Here is an 18,460-nt window from a genome sequence, read left to right on the forward strand (position 1 = left end):
ACAAACATAATGTAGTACTAGAATTTCGACTAGAATGGGGTACGTTAGTCGATTTACTTGGGACCAATAGGCTAGTCAACTGAGCGTTAGTTTCGTTAGTTTCGTATTGATTGTTGGTGTTATTCTGGGTCATCCTACTCTATACCCTTCTTATTTATATGCTAAAAACAGGCCAGTGACAAGGCCTTTACCAACAGCAGCGTTTAACAGTACAGCATGTCCCGGACTCAAATAATTTATTTTGCTGTGCTGGGCCCGCTGTTATGGTATAACATGTTACTTACGTTCCTGCCACTGGGCTGGCTAAAAATGATAAAACATGAGTGAAATTTAAAAACAACGTCAATAATTGCTCAGTGTACCATCCACGCCGTGCCCAAGCAACGCGCGCATCGCCACACTCTCGCGTAGAACACACGCCGGCCGCCAACTTCTAAGTGTATATGGGTAAAGTTGTAACTCGCTCGATGGGCAGACGATCAGCCCGCGGTTCCACTCAGTCAGTTCTCGTTCGACCGGCTTCCGATACGAATTAACACGTCGTCAATATAAATATGTTTCACGGTGACGAGAGTGTGACAATATCTAAGCGACGCGTGCGGGCACAGTTCGGCTTTCGCGGAAGTCTGTGAAGATCGGCGGCTACCGACGATGATGTCTAGGTAGGGAGTGCAATTGTTTGCAAAGTTGTAGGTCTTATCTGGCGGGCATCGCTATGAAGCTGCCTGACTCCATGTCCAACGTGTTTAACAACAATGTGGCTGTGTCAGCAAATACCACCATCAGCCCTGTATCGTGTTACCGGTGCAATGTGGTTGTAGTCGCTGCTACTGTTGTTGGTGCCCGGTAGCAAAATTCAACAGCTGACCTGAGCGGTGACGGTGATATCAAAAATGCAGGATAAGGTGGATGAAGACAAAAGCCGATAACGAGTGCAAAAAAATAATCTGTATGCAAAATGTTTTCTGTTTACCTTTGCAAATTAATTAATTGTCCCGCGGTGGGTAGTTCTTGTATGTTGCCATGTGCCACATAGTGCCTCGTATCGTTGATTGCACGGTCCACAGTAGTTGCGGTGCGGCGATGGTGGTCCCCCAAGTTGTGAAGTGTATTCGATTGTGTTTGTGGTGGTTGCTCCGGGAAGATTCATTCAATTTAAATGTCAATAGACTGAGCCAAAATGTGTCGAACTGGCATTCGCCAATAGTAGTTTGCGGCGTAGGCGTTGATGGTGTCTATATTCGGAATGACACTGTGCTGGAAATGGGGTGCTTTCCCAATCATTTTGAAAACAAAAAGTTGAACGTTTGCTCCGTAGTACTGTGTGGTCATCAATTTACCTGCTAGTGCGTGTTAGACATCGTACTGAGTGTCGTAATCCGGAGGTGGCGCCAAGCATCACTGCAAGTCCCTTCCCATACAACTTGCAAGTGCTATTCGGTCAAGAGTGTGCGTTTGTGATTTAGTTGATGTGGCTTTGCGTTTTATACTATCTGAAATTAAGTTCACTTTGGAAAAGCTTTGAACATAGCGACAGTAATTGGATGGCCAGTGGCAGACAATTGTGAAACAATTCAATACTGGCGCAGATAACAAAAAATAATACGTGCGATAAGAACAAGGCTATGTGATAAATCATCAGATTAATATAAATGTATCAGACACGCCATAGTTACTTATCTCGATATGTTATCATTCACAAATGAACGGAAAACTATTTGAGGAAAAATACATCTTGTAGATAAATATGATCCGTGCTGTCATGGTAAATTTAGAGCTGGATTCTTCAAAAAAGTCATTTGTGCGCTTTTTTTAGAGGTTTAAATTAAGGAATGATTATTTCCCCCTAATTAAAACTAGGGTGTCGGTAAAACTTGTTCTGCAATCAGCTGGGCATAAAGCTTTGAAAACTAAGGTAAATGTGTAAAGGCACGTTAGTGCAATGTGGCTTTTGAACTCTCCAGAAGCCACTAAAGTTTTATAGCATGCTAAAAGTCTAAATTGTGGTTTACAGAAACCTCATAAAACCACAATTTCTACTTGGTATAGCACCTAACTATAGCTGCGATTAAGTTTCTTTTTCTACGGGTAATGGCATTTCAGTAAACAGTGGATCGAAACGCTACTATGTTTTATGTTCAACGTTTCAGTCTTTGGATTTGACCTTCTTCAAAATTCTTTACGATCTGAAACTAAATCTAGCCTTGATGAAGATCCCAAGCCCTGGATCGGAACGTTGGTGAGAGGTTGTTCATTAACTACGTAGACAGTTTTTTTTAGGATTCTTGACCTCCCCCCATGCGTAGACAATTGTCCATACAATTATTTTTTTAAATTTGTAAGGGCGGTGGATAATTCACAACCCCCCCTCCCCTTAAACTCTGTCTACGTAGTTTATGAACAGCCCCTGATGACAAAACTGTAATCAGCACTATAGTTTGAAAATTGAAAAACCCAATCAAAATGACTCATTCTTAAAGATTTTTAAACTTCCCCGATAGTCTATACTTTTCTGAGATTTACTGAAGACCTCTGAACTTCAATAGACTTTCCTGAATTTCTCAGAACTATATAAAAGTTCCCACAATTTTCCTGCAGTAAACCTGTTTCAGTCTTGTTATCGTAGCGGTACCGGTGGTGTAGTGGTAAGTATGATTGCCCCTCACCCCAAAAGGCCTGAGTTCATTCCCAGTCGGCGCCGCCGGGATTTTCTGAGGCATAAAATCTCTGATCACACCTTCCTTCGGATGGGAAGTAAAGCCCGATTCATGAGTTTTGATGGGTCGTACCGGTTCAAGTGTGGGAGCTGCCTCCCTGGCGTCGGTAGCATTGATACTCAGTACGGAAAACAAGATCGACGGAAAACAAATCAAAGAAAAACAAAAGTCATGCTATCGCACAAAACACAGATCCAAAACGGCTATGCTTAAAATAATTGACGATATTGGTCTGGTACTAGACAGGGGTCACCCAGTTGTTCTCATCCTATTAGATTTTTCTAAAGTGTTTAACACTGTGTCGCATGAAATCTTATGTCGTAAACTAAGATCAAATTTGTGGTTTTCCGTTCATGCTTCAAAACTGATAAAATCATATTTATGTGAGCGAACCCAGGCTGTATTTAGTAATGGAGAGTTATCTCAATTTCTTCCATTATCATTTGGGGTTCTCCAGTGCTCTATTTTGGGGCTAATTTTGTTTTCTTAATACATTAACGACTTCCCTGAAATAATTAAAAAAAAAATCAAATTCATCTTTTTGCTGATGATGCACAGCTATATTTTGACTGTGCTAGTAGCTCTGTTACTGAAATCTATCTAAAAATTAATGATGCTTTGATGAGGGTCTTAGATTGGTGTGCTAGAGCAATTTTTATTTCAAATTGGCCTTTTAAAAACCATCGTTGCTTTTTTTTAACTAGTTCGTTTATTTACTAGGCTCAGTCGTGTATGACACTTTGCGGAGCCAAAAATCAGTAATATTTGAATTTACAGCAGTAGTTCTAGGTTAGTATTGGGTATTGGAACACATTTCATTTGAATTCCAAATTACACTTGGTGCTCCACCATCAGGAGCCATCAGTTTCAAAGTTTATCCGGGAATTTACGGTCAAAATCTTAAAAAATAACAAAATCCGAGCGATATGAAAATGCACCCGTTTACGATCATTTGAATACCTTTCAACAATAAGTCTCTTTACTGTAGTCGAAAAAATAATAATCACATTGTGATAAATCAACCTAATTCTACATTGAAATTCCTTCAAAATGGTGGGTCAAGAACACACACAATTTGTTTGGTTGTGGAGAAATCTCAAGGGGTAGGTCACTCCGCACACCGTCTTGGGTCATCTTTTTTGTCAATGTGCCGCAAGTGTGCCGATTGTGCCGGTCATAGAGCAAGCTGCGATTGTTTGTAAAACATAATATGTTTTGGTTTCAAATCGCAAGGATAAATCGGATTGAAGATGACGCGGGAAGTGCCGGGTGTGTGAAATTTATTATTATTTTGTGTTCATAGGATAATAAAAGTCCTGTGTTTTAGGGTTTTATAATGCCCTCATTGCCTTTCGTGATGTGAAAAGCAACGGTATATCAGCGGCCGGAAAGAGTTGGAACCAGTGGCGAACATTGTTGGAGCAATAGACTTCTGTAGTTTGTTTTGTGGGAGTTGTATTTAGATCTATAAGTGAACTGCTGGTTTGAGTTCTTCAGTCAGTCAAACAGCACGTAATGTTGTGAACAACTTCAATGATAGCTGTCCAGCAGTGCTCCCATTTTATTTACAACAATCCAATGCCTACGATATTGTGTCGAAGATATGCCGAAGGTGTACCGATGGATGTGCCCAAGCTGTGCCGAATCTCATTTCGACACAATGTGCTGAGTAACTTACCCCTTGAGTAATCTCTATTCAAATATATAATACATTGATTTTCCTGCTAAAAAGCTCCAAATTTCCTTAGCGCTCGTCTACCTATATGTCTCTTAAAACATTTGTTCAAAGCATTTTCTTTTTGGAACACATCTATTAGATAGGTTTTCCAATTTGAGGAGGGAATTTCAGATCAAAATCTTGAAAAACAACAAATCCCGCGCAGTATGAAAAATTGCCTTGTTTTGATAAAATGGATACCTTATAGGAAGGCCTGCTCTTTACTGTATTTTGAATAACACAAGTAAAATTTTGTTTAATCTATTTTGTTTATTTGTTTATTTGTTCTTCGTCTTCGACAGTGTCGTACAGACTAGTTTAACTTATGCTATGTTTTTAATCCTATTTTTAAAACAATTTTTGGACACATTAAAATCAAACAAATCACTAACATTGTTGAAAGCTCTGAGGCAAGAACTGAGCGGGTTGTTATGACCATAACATGTTCTATGTGCGGGAACTGCGATAAGTGCTGAGTACCGCAGCTGACGCTGTGGAACGTTCAGTGATACTTGCAGGAGAAGATCCGAACAGTCGACGTTATTCTGGACGATATCGAATATAACCAGCCGCTGCAATTTCAGCCGTCTTGCCGATAGCAGTTCCAGATCAATTAGTTGACATCGTTCTGGATATGCAGGTAGATGGACAGGATCATTCCACGGTAGGTGCCGAAGAGCAAAGCGAATGAATGATTTCTGCACACGTTCGATGCGGATCACCTGAGATGTATGGTACGGTGCCCAAATGGGAGCAGCATATTCCAGGATACTTCGCACTAAAGCACAGAACAAGGCTTTTAATGTGTGCACGTCGGTGAATTGAGATGCATTGCGGCGAATGAACCCAAGAACGGAGAAGGCTTTGGCAGTAACGGTGGATATATGTTCGTTGAATCGAAGCTTACAATCCATGATAACTCCTAAATCACGGATAGACTGCACACGTTCCAGCGGAGCAGTGTCAATATTGTAAAGATGATTGATGGGAATCCAACAACGGCTAAAAGTGATCACCTTGCACTTATTGATGTTCACGCACATTCCATTTTCCTTGCACCATCGTGAAAGGGCATCGATGTCAATCTGCAGAGCAACACAGTCCAAAACAGACTTGATGACTCTGAAGATTTTGAGGTCGTCGGCAAAAAACAACTTTCCAGAAGATATTTGCAGGCACAAGTCATTGATGAAGAGCACAAAGATCAATGGACCTAACACACTCCCTTGTGGAACTCCAGATGGAATGTAGAAGGTCCTGGATCGTGCTGAGTTCACCTGGACGAATGCTTTCCTACCAGTCAGGTAAGACATTAGCCAGTCGGCTATCCAATCGGGAAAACCCATGTGTCTCAGCTTTTCCACGGCATAGCTATGCGGAACAGTATCAAATGCTTTCGAAAAATCAATGTATACAGAGTCCACTTGATTCCGGCTTTCAATCTCACGAAACAAAACGTTGGTGTAGCATAATAAGTTGGTTGTTGCAGAGCGATGGGGAACGAATCCATGCTGGTATTCCGAAATTATCGGTTTTGCTGCAGACAGTAAGACCTCGTGGACCAAGGATTCAAAGAGCTTTCCCAGGCAACAGAGAATCGAGATCCCGCGGTAATTTTCAACGTGCCGCACGCTACCCGATTTGTGGATGGGAATCATTTTGGCAGTTTTCCATAAACCTGGGAATGTTTTTTCATTTAACGATCGATTGAACAGTATCGTCAAAGGTTTAACTATAGACTCGGCGCAATTCTTCAGCAGTGTTGGAGTTAAACCGTCGACTCCGGCTCCTTTCGACGCATCTAGTTTGGCTAACGCTCTTAACACTTCCTCACGAGAAAAATTGAAAAAAGGAAGGTGGATATCATGGGATGGCACATTTTGAAAACAACCCGGGTGAGGTTGGGGCGACTCCGCATTAAACACACTTTGAAAGAAGGTCGAAAAAAGATTAGCTGCCTCTTCAGAAGAGCAGGCCAAAGCGTCACCGTACTTGACATTGTCCGGAACACGATTGCTTGCCCTTTGTTGCTTCACGAACCTCCAGAACATTGATGGGTTTTGTTTCAAATTCGATTGCAGCCTCTGCATGTATTCATGGTAGCTTGATGCTACGAGCTCTTTGTAGGACAGTTCCACAAGGTGAAGCGATTCTCGGTTTTCAATGGTTTTGTTAGCGAAGAATCGTTTACGTGCTTTACGCAGTCTGTTGCGCAGGTTTCTTAACTCAATGGACCACCAGGGCTTCCTGTTGGCTCCACTAATAGCAGGGCGGCGTCGAGAGACCTTCAAGTGGAGAATTTCGTAAAGCTTGTCGTAAAACAGAAGAACAATATCATCGACAGAGTGCCCCTGAAGAAGCTGCTCCCAGTCAACCGATGAAAATTCTGCATTGAGAGATTCGAAGTCGCAGCGCCTAAGATCCAGATCAATAGAGTCCGACTGAGCGTTTGCTGGAACGTGCACACATCTATGTACATCAACTTGAAGTTCTAACGGCGGATGGTGAGGATCGATAGGCAAGAGTGGTAAAACAGGATGCGATATTTCAAAATCGTCAGGAGCGTTCGTAAAAGCCAGATCGAGTAGCCTGCCATTCGGGTTTGAGATTGAGTTTAGTTGAACCAAACCACATGTAGAAATGGATTCGGTAAGTACGAGTTCTTGTTCGCTGGAGGCATTCGCAGGCAGGTATCCATTGACATCTTCATCGAAGGTCCATTGCAGCTGAGGGAGATTGTAATCCCCAAGAAGTAAGACTATGTCGCTGGCCGCCGATCGATCAGCAACATACTGAACAGCGGAAGAGTGGGTGGAATATAACGCAGGATCAGAATTCGGACGAAGGTAAATACCGAAAATGTGCAGAGACCGGTTTGGTAGTTTCACGCACACAGCGACTTGCTCAAGCTTTCTACAGTCGGTTAAAGATACCTCGGTACAGTGCAGACTCAATTTTACTGCAACGAGCACACCCCCGCCTCTCGACAAGTTGCTTGTTGATTCACTACGATCACATCGAAACAGAGTAATCCGATGTTAGCTCCGCATCGATTATATCGGGCCGGAGCCACGTTTCGGTGAGAACGACCACATCGTAATCGCAGCTGGATAATCCTAACTTCAAGTCAGATGTTTTCGTTCGTAGACCTCTGACGTTTTGGTAATAAACCGACAGAAATCGATGTCTTGATGGGGTTCCACTACTGCCCCCACAGTCGTCGAACGAGGTCACGCAACGCTGGTAATCGGGTGCACTAGAAAGTGAATGATCATCAGGGAGCGAGCAGGTTGTTAAGCTTGAGTACTTGCCGGTGTTCACTGTTTGGAAGACCCCCTCTCCACTCCCGACAACGGGACCGAGACTCTGATGGCAGGATACTAAGTTGATACGGGATGCAAACTGGACCATGTCGGGAGGATCGGGGGCTTCCATGATGCTGTATAGCGGGCGTCTCGGTGTCGAAGTGTAGTTGGTTTGTATCGATGAAGTAGTTGATGCAGTATTAGCAGTCTCGGTTTCGATCTCGTCATTGGTGTTTGAACAAACAGAAGTCACAGTGCTATAAGTCGAAGGTACATCAGGCGAAGCATAAGTCGATAGTGGAAAGTACTTGCCTGATAATTCCGGTTGGAAGACCCCCTCCCCTACCCTAACAGGCCCGGGACGACTCGGTTGGCAGGATGCAGGAATGGGCACGACTGTTTCAGGTGGCTTGGGGGCTTCCATTAGGCTATCGACGTTGCATCCCGGGATCAGCCAGTAGGAGACGGGTTGACGGGCTTTCGAAATTTTTGGGAACCGTTGAACTCTCGAAACATGATACCTTCCGGCCACGTTGAAGGGTCCAGCGCTTGGGATTTCAATCCAGGGTCCAAACCAATTTTGAAGGAAATAAACGTTAGGTTCGATACGTCTTTTCCTTTGGGCACTAGTTTGACTATGTCAGGATTTTCACTGAGATTCAGGTTTGCCTTCACCATCCCCAGAACTGACTCGTTTGCCACGTCAGGCCTGATTCGTGACAGGTAAAGCCAGAATTTCTTCGGCTCCGAGTACGTTGGGACGCATACGACATCCTGGCACGATGCTTTGGATCCAGACAAACAGTTGTCAACGATGCGAGGCTTCTCAACTTGCGGAATCGGCCTAGGCGCAGGCGGCGAAGCGGTACTGGTAGAATTAGACGCCAACTGCTTGATTTCGGTGCGCAACTCACTGATGGCCTGAGTGAGAGACACGAGCGGAGCAGTATCGATGGGTTTGATTGCAATAGATCGAAGGTGAGAATTTTCGAATAATTCCACGCATTTGTCGCACATCCAATAAAGGTTGCTTCGGTGTGTGGTGAAGTATCCCAATAGCGCACGAGACACTCCGGCGCAGCCCATGTGGAACGATCCACCGCAAAATCCGCGACAAGCAACCTGCTCAATGCCAACGATGGCAGAGTCACATTTCGAGCAGTTTTTCTCCATCTCGATGTTGATCACGTCTGAATGCGCCTAATGATGTACTCTTCGCTGTCCTTCGATGAAAGATAATTCGAACGCTGGTTGCAGGAGAACAGGCGCCACAACCAATGTCGACTAAAGCGGCAAAATCAGTGACGTGGGTGGTCGATGAGTTACGTCAATAAATTTTGGATCACAACAGCGTGAAACAAAACCACACGAATTCACACGGGACAACTAGTGTTTGCACTGAACTTCACGTTGCTCTTGATGTTTATGGAGAGCTCAAGTCAGCAAACGTTAACACAAGAAAAAAGTCACAAAATATACACGAGAAAAGCAATAAAATTGAAACAGTTAGTAAACAAACTTAACCGTAACTCAAGTGCGAGTGAGTGTTATGTGTGTTACATTAAACATTGAAGGGAGTTTGGTTAGACATAGAACTTGTTTGGTTGCGGAGAAGTCTCTATTCAAAGATATGATTCTAAAAATCTCATAAATCCTGGGTTGTAGCCCAGGGGAATCCAAGCACTAATCTAATATAATCTAACACTAACGCAGCCAGTACGAGAAAGCATCCTGGAAAATGCTTAGGTTAGATAACGACGGCATCTCCTCTCCAGCAAAGTGAACTAAACATCATGGGTGCACCGCAGACGCCAAGACTATTGGACAGAAATTCGCACTTTTAAAGACTGGACTCGGAAAAAAATGAGACACACAAAAATGATCACCAAAAATTCATTTTAAATCGGATACTTCTCAAATTTTCAGGGATTAAAAAACTATATATTAGCTTATTTATTGAATTTCCTCCCCCAAGCTGAATGCTCGTACATTTCTCTTAACACTGCTCATGAGATCTTGGGCGAGGCTTTGCCCATCTTCCTTACACAATTTCTCCAAGTTTTTCTTCAAAGCTTCATCGGTTTTGAATGTTTTTCCGCTTTTCTTCAACTTCTTCTTCATTATCGCCCAAAACTTTTCGATCGGACGAAGTTCTGGTGTATTTGGCGGGTTCGCCACCTTCGGGACCACATTAACGCCTTTCGCTTCGTACCAATCCATTACAGGCTTGGCGTAATGGCACGAAGCGAGATCCGGCCAGAACAGCGTGGGACCACGGTGAGAGCGGAGGAAGGGCAGCAAGCGCTTCTGCAAGCATTCCTCTTGATAAATCTGCCCGTTTATGGTGCCGGTTGTAACGAACGGCTTGCTGTACCGTCCGCACTCGCAGATCGCCTGCCACAACAGGTACTTCTTCGCGAATTTGTCCATCTTTCTCTTCCGGAACTTTTCCGGAACCTCCATGCGGGACGTACCGACAAAAAACTCGAGGCCGGGGATTTGTTTGGGGTCCGCCTTGATGTATGTCTCGTCGTCCACGGTACAGCTTTCGCGCACGCAATTTGGCCACCGTGTTTTGCTTGTCAGTCCGGTTTGGCCCCTTTCTGACCTTAAAAACACGTGGCCCAGCCCGCTTCATGGTCTGCTGGACGAACCACTTCGACGAATTGACTTTTTTGGCCACGTGTCGGGTGGAAAGGTTCGGGTTATTCTTAAAGTACTGCCTTATCTTCCGCGCCTTCTCTGGGTATTCCGTTTTCGGTTTCCGGCTGCTTCCAGCGCGCCGCTCGATTGTGTTTGTCTCCTGGAACATCTTCACAACGTGGGACACGGTGGAATGGTGGATTCCAAGCCTTTTGCCGATCCATCTGTGCGACTGACCAGGATTATCGATTACCGCGCTCAAGATTTGCTGGCGTAGCTCTTCTTGTTTCGAATGCATCTTGAAAACTACTTGACAGATCGCGATATATATACATAACACTCTAAACTAGTATTACTCAAAATTTCATTAATTTTTACCCACGCGATAAAAAGTTACACCCAAAACAAAGTGTCGCATTTTTTCCGAGTCCAGTCTTCATCACACTTTTTAAATACCTAGTTAAAAAAACGTTTATTTGTCGATATATAAAGCATAGTAGCCATATGCCGACATTTTACTAAAAATGTTCTGCATGTACAAATTCTATTCTCCATCTGAAAATTTGTCGGTTGCAAGATACTGGCACTAGAACGTCTCAAAATACTGCATAGTATTGCCGTGTCACTGATAAATCATGGTTTCTATTTTCTTCGAAAACACTTTCACTTGAACAAATGACACATAACACACATCACGACACATATTTTCTCGAACCCTCATAGCAAAATTTCCGGCATAAATCTTCATGCTTTATGAATGATTTACGGAAAACTTTTGAAAACAAGGTGAAGGACTCAGTGCTTCGTGGAATACTATCTGTAATGCCCTGCACAAACTTAAACTTTCCTTTCAAAGTTTTCAAAGAATCACACAACCCAAAAAGTAATTTTAGACGGGAAACACTCGGGAAAGCTACACACTTAGAAATTATCGCCGACTTCGGTAATTTTTACTGAAATCTGAACAGCTGAACTTTTCAGTAAAATTTATGCAATTCAATTCAATTGCTTTTCAGCTACTTTGAAACTAAATCTCCACTAAAATGACAAGATTTGATCATTTAAACAAGGTTGAACATGTTTTGATATTATTTTCAAATGCAATAGCCTTTAAAATGAAGGTCAAAGTTTTACCGAAAGCTGTTCTGATTTCGGTAAAATTTACCGAACACGGAAACAAAATCTTAGTGTGTAAAGAAATTCGTGCCAGCGCAAGAAACTCAACCGTTCGCGAGCAGAACCTACTTCGATCCCGTTGTTCATCTTGATTTGTTATATTTTATTTCCGCACTTTAGAGCAAAATCCAAAGGGGCATTTATTTAAATATTAAAATAAGCATTTTGGCAAAGATTTGTTGAAATCAGTGACTTTTAAAACATGGCCCACTTAGTAATGGAACAACATCATTTGGGTCTATTTCAGATTTGAATTAACGGATTTGAAAACGGTTTTCCCCTCAAGTGCATACTATTCCTTATAAGGGAAATGGCTCTAATGTTGGCCTATGGATCTAAGATTGGGCCCATCGCTAAAAATCTGCTAATTATCAATTTTATCTAGATGAACGCGTAATTGAGACGGTAGTCATGGATATTTTTGGTTACTATTGAAAATTTAGTCGATTGTTGAATTTATTTATGGACCCACATTAGGGGCATTTAGGCCGACATTACATCAATTTCTCCTATATTCCTTTAGAAATCTAGATAAATATTTCAAAAGGTCCTATCTGCATTGATCGATTATCTTGTTCGACTTTCTCTTTCGTTAATAAATCAGCTGCATAACCTTCCCCTGTTGTATTTAACGTTTTGAATGCTAGATAAGAACCTCCTTTGACAAATTATGAGGTAGCGCAAAAGTTGTTTGCATAGCAGTGGTTATCAAAAGAGAAAGTCGATGAAGAGAATCGCTCAAAGCAGATAGGACCATTTGAAATGTTCATCGAGAAATACGAACTCAATTGAGACAATGCTTTTTGTCTCCGAATGACATCATAACATTCTTCCGAACCTTGGTGATTGTTATCCTTGGCGAAGGCAATGCGTCTGTCTTGAAGCTAATCAACCGTATTTTGCGATCTCTTGCTGCATACTGTGATGTCCTTCTTGGAAGCATTTGTGATGCTGGACGAGAAAAGCTGACGGGGAAAAATCGGGAGAAATCGAATTTATTCGTGGCACAGTACAATCCATCCAGCACGTAGCGATGTCAATAGAAATCATGTTGCCCCAATCCGTGTCCATCCGCCAAACGTCTTGAATATTATGCTGTATTTTCCCTGCAATAGAAACGGCAGCGTTATAGGTAACGTTAGACAATCCCCTGCAGAAGACTCCGAGATGATTCGGTCTGGAAATGGTTCACCAGGTGCGGGATCGAAAGTCAACTGTCCAGAGAATGTTTTTCTATTTTTATTTTCAGTATCTGAAGTAAACAAAGTAGTAACCATAGTAATGAGTACGATTGGTAAAACTCAACAGTGCTGCCGTTTTATATAATATTATTTGTGTCATACTTGTCAACATATGCCCTACACTCTAAACTACGATTACCTTAAATTATCGGCAAAGAATTATCGGTATTTTTTGCCGATAAAAATCATTACTTTTTACTCTAAAAAGCCTATTTTTCACTATAAATTAGGACATTTATAACGTTAGTTTTTGGTAATTCATGATTACCGACAATTTATATATGTGCACTTTCTTCGATTATCACTAATTTTTACCGATATCTAGGAATTCTATACCGACTTCAAGGTATGTTTATTTTAGCGTGTCTTCCGTTCTGTAAAGTATGCCGTACTGTGTTTCGGCACAGTGTGCAAAGTTGATTACCGCTTGCATTTTGGCAAAGTTTTGTTGAAATCAATGACTTTTAAAGCATGGCACACTTAGTAATGGAACAAGATCATTTGGGTCTATTTCGTATTTGAATTAACGAATTTGAAAACGGTTTTCACTCAAATGCATACTATTTCTTATATTTTAAGAAAAAAATACGAAACAAATTATTCGTCGCGGTTTCGAAGGAATTCTGGAACTTATCCCTTTATACGACCCATCAAGAACGGCGCTTAACGGTCTTTGTGCGATTTTATCCCATCAATTTTTCATTTGAGTTGCCGTTTTGACGACTGTACCTTTTACTTTCAGTTTCCTCTTCATAATTGCCCTAGTGCTTTCATCACATGATCAGGGACAATTGGGCGGATTGAGGGTTTTCGGACCCCGGTGTCTTTGTACCATTGTTGTACTTTCCGGCTGAAGTTATTTATTATTTTCTTTATTAGAGAGTTTTTTTTTATTTTAGATATGGCTAGTTCAACTCTTAAGATTGAAAAATGGAGTAACAAAAATTGGGTTCTCAGAAGGAGATTCCCAATCTTGGCTGTGGTACATTTATCTTGCTATAATGAAAAGGTGTAGAAAACTGCCAAAAGGGCCAACAAAATGGAAATACAAACAAGGAACACTCAGATATTGTGGTAAAGGTTCGCCTCCTTTAGGAAGGTGATGAGGGCGGCTGCTGCCGGTTACTTGTCGCCCAACAGGTTCCGAATGCTGATTGACTCCAAGCCGAAGGTCTTCCAACTCCGCGCAGTTCACGAGGATGTGCTCCACGGTGGCTGGCACTCCGCAGGTTTCGCAGGTCCTCCGGAACGGTGTTCCTCCGAAGTTGTGGGAGACTCTGCTGTGCCCGGTGCGCAGCCTTGACACCACTCGCTGTTCTCGTAGGTTTGGTCGATCCTTCCAGGTTCCGGTGGTCACCTTGATCTTCCGAAGATGGTGTGTCCTGTTGTTCCTCCACTCGGTATCCCAGGCTCTCCAAATCGTCCGCTTTATGACATCTTGGAGCGGTACATTGCCGGTGGACCTGGGTCCGGTGTGGCCTGAGCCGGCGAGGTGGTCGGCTATTAGGTTCCCTTGGATCCCGCAGTGACCGGGTACCCACATGAATACTGTGTTGGGTGGCGCGTGCTTTACCGTTCCATGGATCCACGGATGCTTCGGTGTTTCTGTTGTTAGGGCCAATATCACGCTGTGTGAGTCAGTTACGACTAATATCGGCCGGTTGGCCGGTAGCTTAACCGCGTGGAAAATGGCCGCTGCCTCAGCTGAGAACACCGAGCATTGGGTCGGGAGTGATCTGCTCACAAGCAGACCATCTCCGGAGACCCCCATTCCCACTCCACTCCTGGAGAGAGAGCCGTCGATGTACCTAACTTCATAACCTTGGTAGTGCGCCCCGAGAGTTTGGACAACTGTCCGTTGTAAAGCCAGCGAGTTGTCTCCTGCCCTGAAGCGGTCCTTGATTCGGCTGTCAATTTTAATCTTGTGCGATTGCCAACTTTTGTCTCCGGCTAAAGTGAAAACTCGCAAGATCTGGCCAAAAAGTCACCGGATAATCATGTGACTGGATGAAGGACAGAATTCGCTTCTGGAGACATTCGGTTTTGTCTTCTGTCATATATTTGCGTGCGAATGTATCGGCAAAAACAAATTTGAATCTGCCAGGGACACCTGGCAGATCCTTCACCTTGCAAAATGTTGGTCCTGGAAGCTGTCCGAAGTGAGCCTTTACATAGATTTCATCATCCATAAGTATGCACCCACCGGACTTGGTCAGCAGGTTGTCATTCGATCGACTCAGAACTACACAACCTCTAAGACATCACCCAAGCCTATCGTATAGCAGATTGTGATGTCTCCTACCATCACCCAATAACACACGTTCAAGCCTATTAAGTTCACGATCCTTTGCAGATGTGATACCTTCCACAAGGTACCACCAATCAAAACCAATGGCCAATGTATCACCAGTGAAAACCATCAAATGTTCCCCCACTTCATATCTGTCATACCTCGTAAATGGTGCACGATCCAGATAAACTTCGCATCTGCAGTTCAACTGTACCCTGGGGCAGTGTTGGAAAAGTTCGCGATATTTCACGAAGTTCACCAAGGGAAAAGTTCGCGAGTCATAGGGAACTTTGATGAACTTTTCCATCACTGCCCTGGGGTTGTTGTTCTTCATCTGCACGCCCATGGGATCTTGCCGAACAGCAAATTACTTAGTGTCAACATGCGTCATGCACTTTCGAGATTGAGCAAGGCCTTATAATTGATTGATTGGTAGGCCACCCTTAGCATCGGATCCTTTTGCGACGAACTAGGGCAACAGAATAGCAGATTGGATCGGTAATGATGGGGTGTACTCACGGAATAGAATGTAATTTTTGATTGCATTGATCTGTTCCTATAAATCCTATACTGTTTTGCTAAGGCAATTGGGGCCTCCCTTAGCTCAGTCGGTAAAGGCGCAGCTACAAAGCAAGACCATGCTGGAGGTGGCTGGGTTCAATTCCCGGTTCGGTCTAGGAATTTTCCGGGTTGGAAAATTTCTCGACTTCCCTGGACATAAAAGTATACTTGGACTTGCCAAACAATTATACCAATGCAAAAATGGTACAGGCATCGAAAGCTCTCAATTAATAACTGTGGAAGTGCATCTATAACACTAAGTTGAGAGCACGCAATAAGCTAAATATGCGATATGCAATAAGCTTGAAATGCGAAGAAGAAGAAAGAAGTAAGGCAATCATCCAGACCTGATGAAATATTTGAGGTTAATACGTATCGACATCCCATACTGGGACCAATGACTGGCAACCCGAGCAAAGTCTGAGATCAAATTGAAATCTTAATTTGATGTTGTGATTTCGCTGATAATGATTTCTCAGGTTGCTGTCGTTTTGGTCGTTTTAACGGTTAAAATATCAAAATTGAGAGCAAAGCAATCTTCCTGTGACATCACATTGAAAACTATTTCTGCTATGAGTGAGAGCAAACTGAAAACTCAATTTGATGTCAATTTTTCCTGTTGATAACAAAACAAGTATTCAATTTGATGTTATACTAAGACAATGAAAACCAACCCGTAACAACATATTTTTAAAGAGCAAATGTACAGCAAAATGAAAAGTAAATTTGTCAATGTGTAAACTGAAATCAAATCTGCTTAAAGATTGCTACCAGACTATTATTGCATTAATTTCATTGAAAAGATTGAATATTTGGCAATGGATGGACCTAGTTATTTCTTGCATTGGCTGTCATGTGTGCTTCGGTTTGTTTACAATTTCCTTCGCACGCAGCAACATAATTTTCTGTTTACTTTCCTAGTCACAACTTTCTTAAACAGAGCATAGACGAAGTAGTTGAATTCTCATGTGATTTGAAGCATCGCATAATGAATTTAGATCCAAGACTTTCCTAGGAGTTTCTGGAAATTGACTGGATCCTGGCTATTCCGTATAGCTGCCATTGAACTGGTTCTTGAATTTTAATGTGATTCAATGGGTTTAGATCATATTCAGAAACTGGCCACTTTTCCAAGGGGTTCGAAACATGTCCAGGTGTAGCCAATGTGGAACAGGGCCCCTCAAATGACTACAATTGAACTTTGAGGTGTCACATGATAAGTTTTATTCGTTTGAGGTCGGAATTTGCCTCATGCCTTCAATAATTGAATCTCCCTAATTTTCAATTAATGTTGTACTAAGCACCTACTTATTGGAAACCAAACGTTCGATTTGAGAAAATACACAGTATTCTATTTTGCATCATTCTACGAACACGCTGTAAACTACATAATGATGATGCATGATAATTTTATGTCAGGGTTGTCCTCCAAATTGGAGAATAAAGAGGTGCTTAAACCCCGTATGATCGTTATACCCCTTCCTCCCCTACTTCGTTGACATATGAACCAACATTTTGTTCAATATTTAAAGCACTGTCTTCTGACAAGTAAAACAAACTGCCTGTTGCGTTATCATTAAATGCAATCTTCACTTTCTTCTCTTCATCAGAAATCTAAATTAAAACTAATGATGAAGCTACTGAAAAAAAATTAATGTGTTTTTTGGCAATTGTTTTATTCCACAACATGCATGGTGGTTTTATGGACTATACTGGGATGCTACTCAAAAATATATAAAGGCTTGTTAAGGATTCCACATATGAATTTACATAGTTTATTACATTTCAGGAAAAATACTTGAACCAACATTAAACCATAACCTAAACAATGAAATACTTGAAAAGATTAAGACAAAGTAAAGTAGTCAAAAATGCATGACATACATCAATTTTGCGTAGTTCTACGCCATGCTGCGGTCGTGTCTAGGACACAACCCTTTAATTTTTTTTCTACGCTCCTCTTGCATGGGGACTGTCTCCAAAACAAGAGCGTTTTATGAACTGACAAAATATACTGTTATTATTATTGCTGTTGTCAACAAATAGACGTCAAAAGCTTCCGAAAACGTTCACTGGGAGTGCTGTTGTTTCAGGCGGATGGTTCGGTATCACACCGACAGTTCGCTCACCTGAGGATGGGACTGACTATTCTTCGCACAAATTACCGTAGGAACTCTTCTTTGGAAGGGTTTTGAAATGGGAATACTGGTTTTCAATTACCTCCGAAACGGTGAATCAAACAGACAATTAATGAGATACCACATTTGTATTGAACTTGAGTCAACAGTGGTTGTTAGGATAATGGACATTTTTGTTGAAATCTTTCTCGTGGCTTACTAGTTTCCAAAAGCTGTAATAAGCAAAAAAGTTTATTCCATTACCAAGTGGGCCATGGTTTACCACAACTTTGTTTATCCAAAAATTTCGTTCAACATTTTTGACCTGACTCCACCCGACAAACAATAGTTATGAATAAGTAAAGTATTAGTGGCTATTGGAAACATTCAATTACCGATGAAATAGTGTTCATCCGACCAATGCGGTGCACAATTAGGATTTGCTTTCTTTAGAGCAGTTTGCTACAATGCTGAAGGTCATAAGTCAGCTTTCAAGTTCAGACATTACATCTTAGCATTCCCGATTGAGATTAGTTCACCTAAAGAACAGCGCACCTTGCAAGTTTCGACTCACATTCTACCGGTGCACGATTAATGACATCATTCACCCCGCGGTTTCTCGATCTCTCCGTATATCGCTTCTCATTAAGAATTCCAAAACATACAGGCATACAACACATATGGACCACCATC

The 18,460-nt window shown here is 42.1% G+C and overlaps 1 protein-coding gene across 1 annotated transcript in view; it reads left to right on the forward strand.

The window, feature by feature from the left end:
- Window positions 1–521: 521 nt before the first annotated feature.
- The window catches only part of LOC135704038 (breast cancer anti-estrogen resistance protein 3 homolog), a 185,225-nt gene continuing 167,286 nt past the window's right edge, over window positions 522–18,460 (forward strand). The window contains exon 1 of the mRNA XM_065225450.1: window positions 522–662. The gene's annotated coding sequence lies outside the window, so the exon portion shown is untranslated. The remainder of the gene's footprint in view (window positions 663–18,460) is intronic.

Source organism: Ochlerotatus camptorhynchus, unplaced genomic scaffold (genome assembly GCF_037179485.1).
Source record: "Ochlerotatus camptorhynchus isolate MF236.1 unplaced genomic scaffold, CSIRO-AGI_Acam_v1.1 ptg000229l, whole genome shotgun sequence".
NCBI lineage: Eukaryota > Metazoa > Arthropoda > Insecta > Diptera > Culicidae > Ochlerotatus > Ochlerotatus camptorhynchus.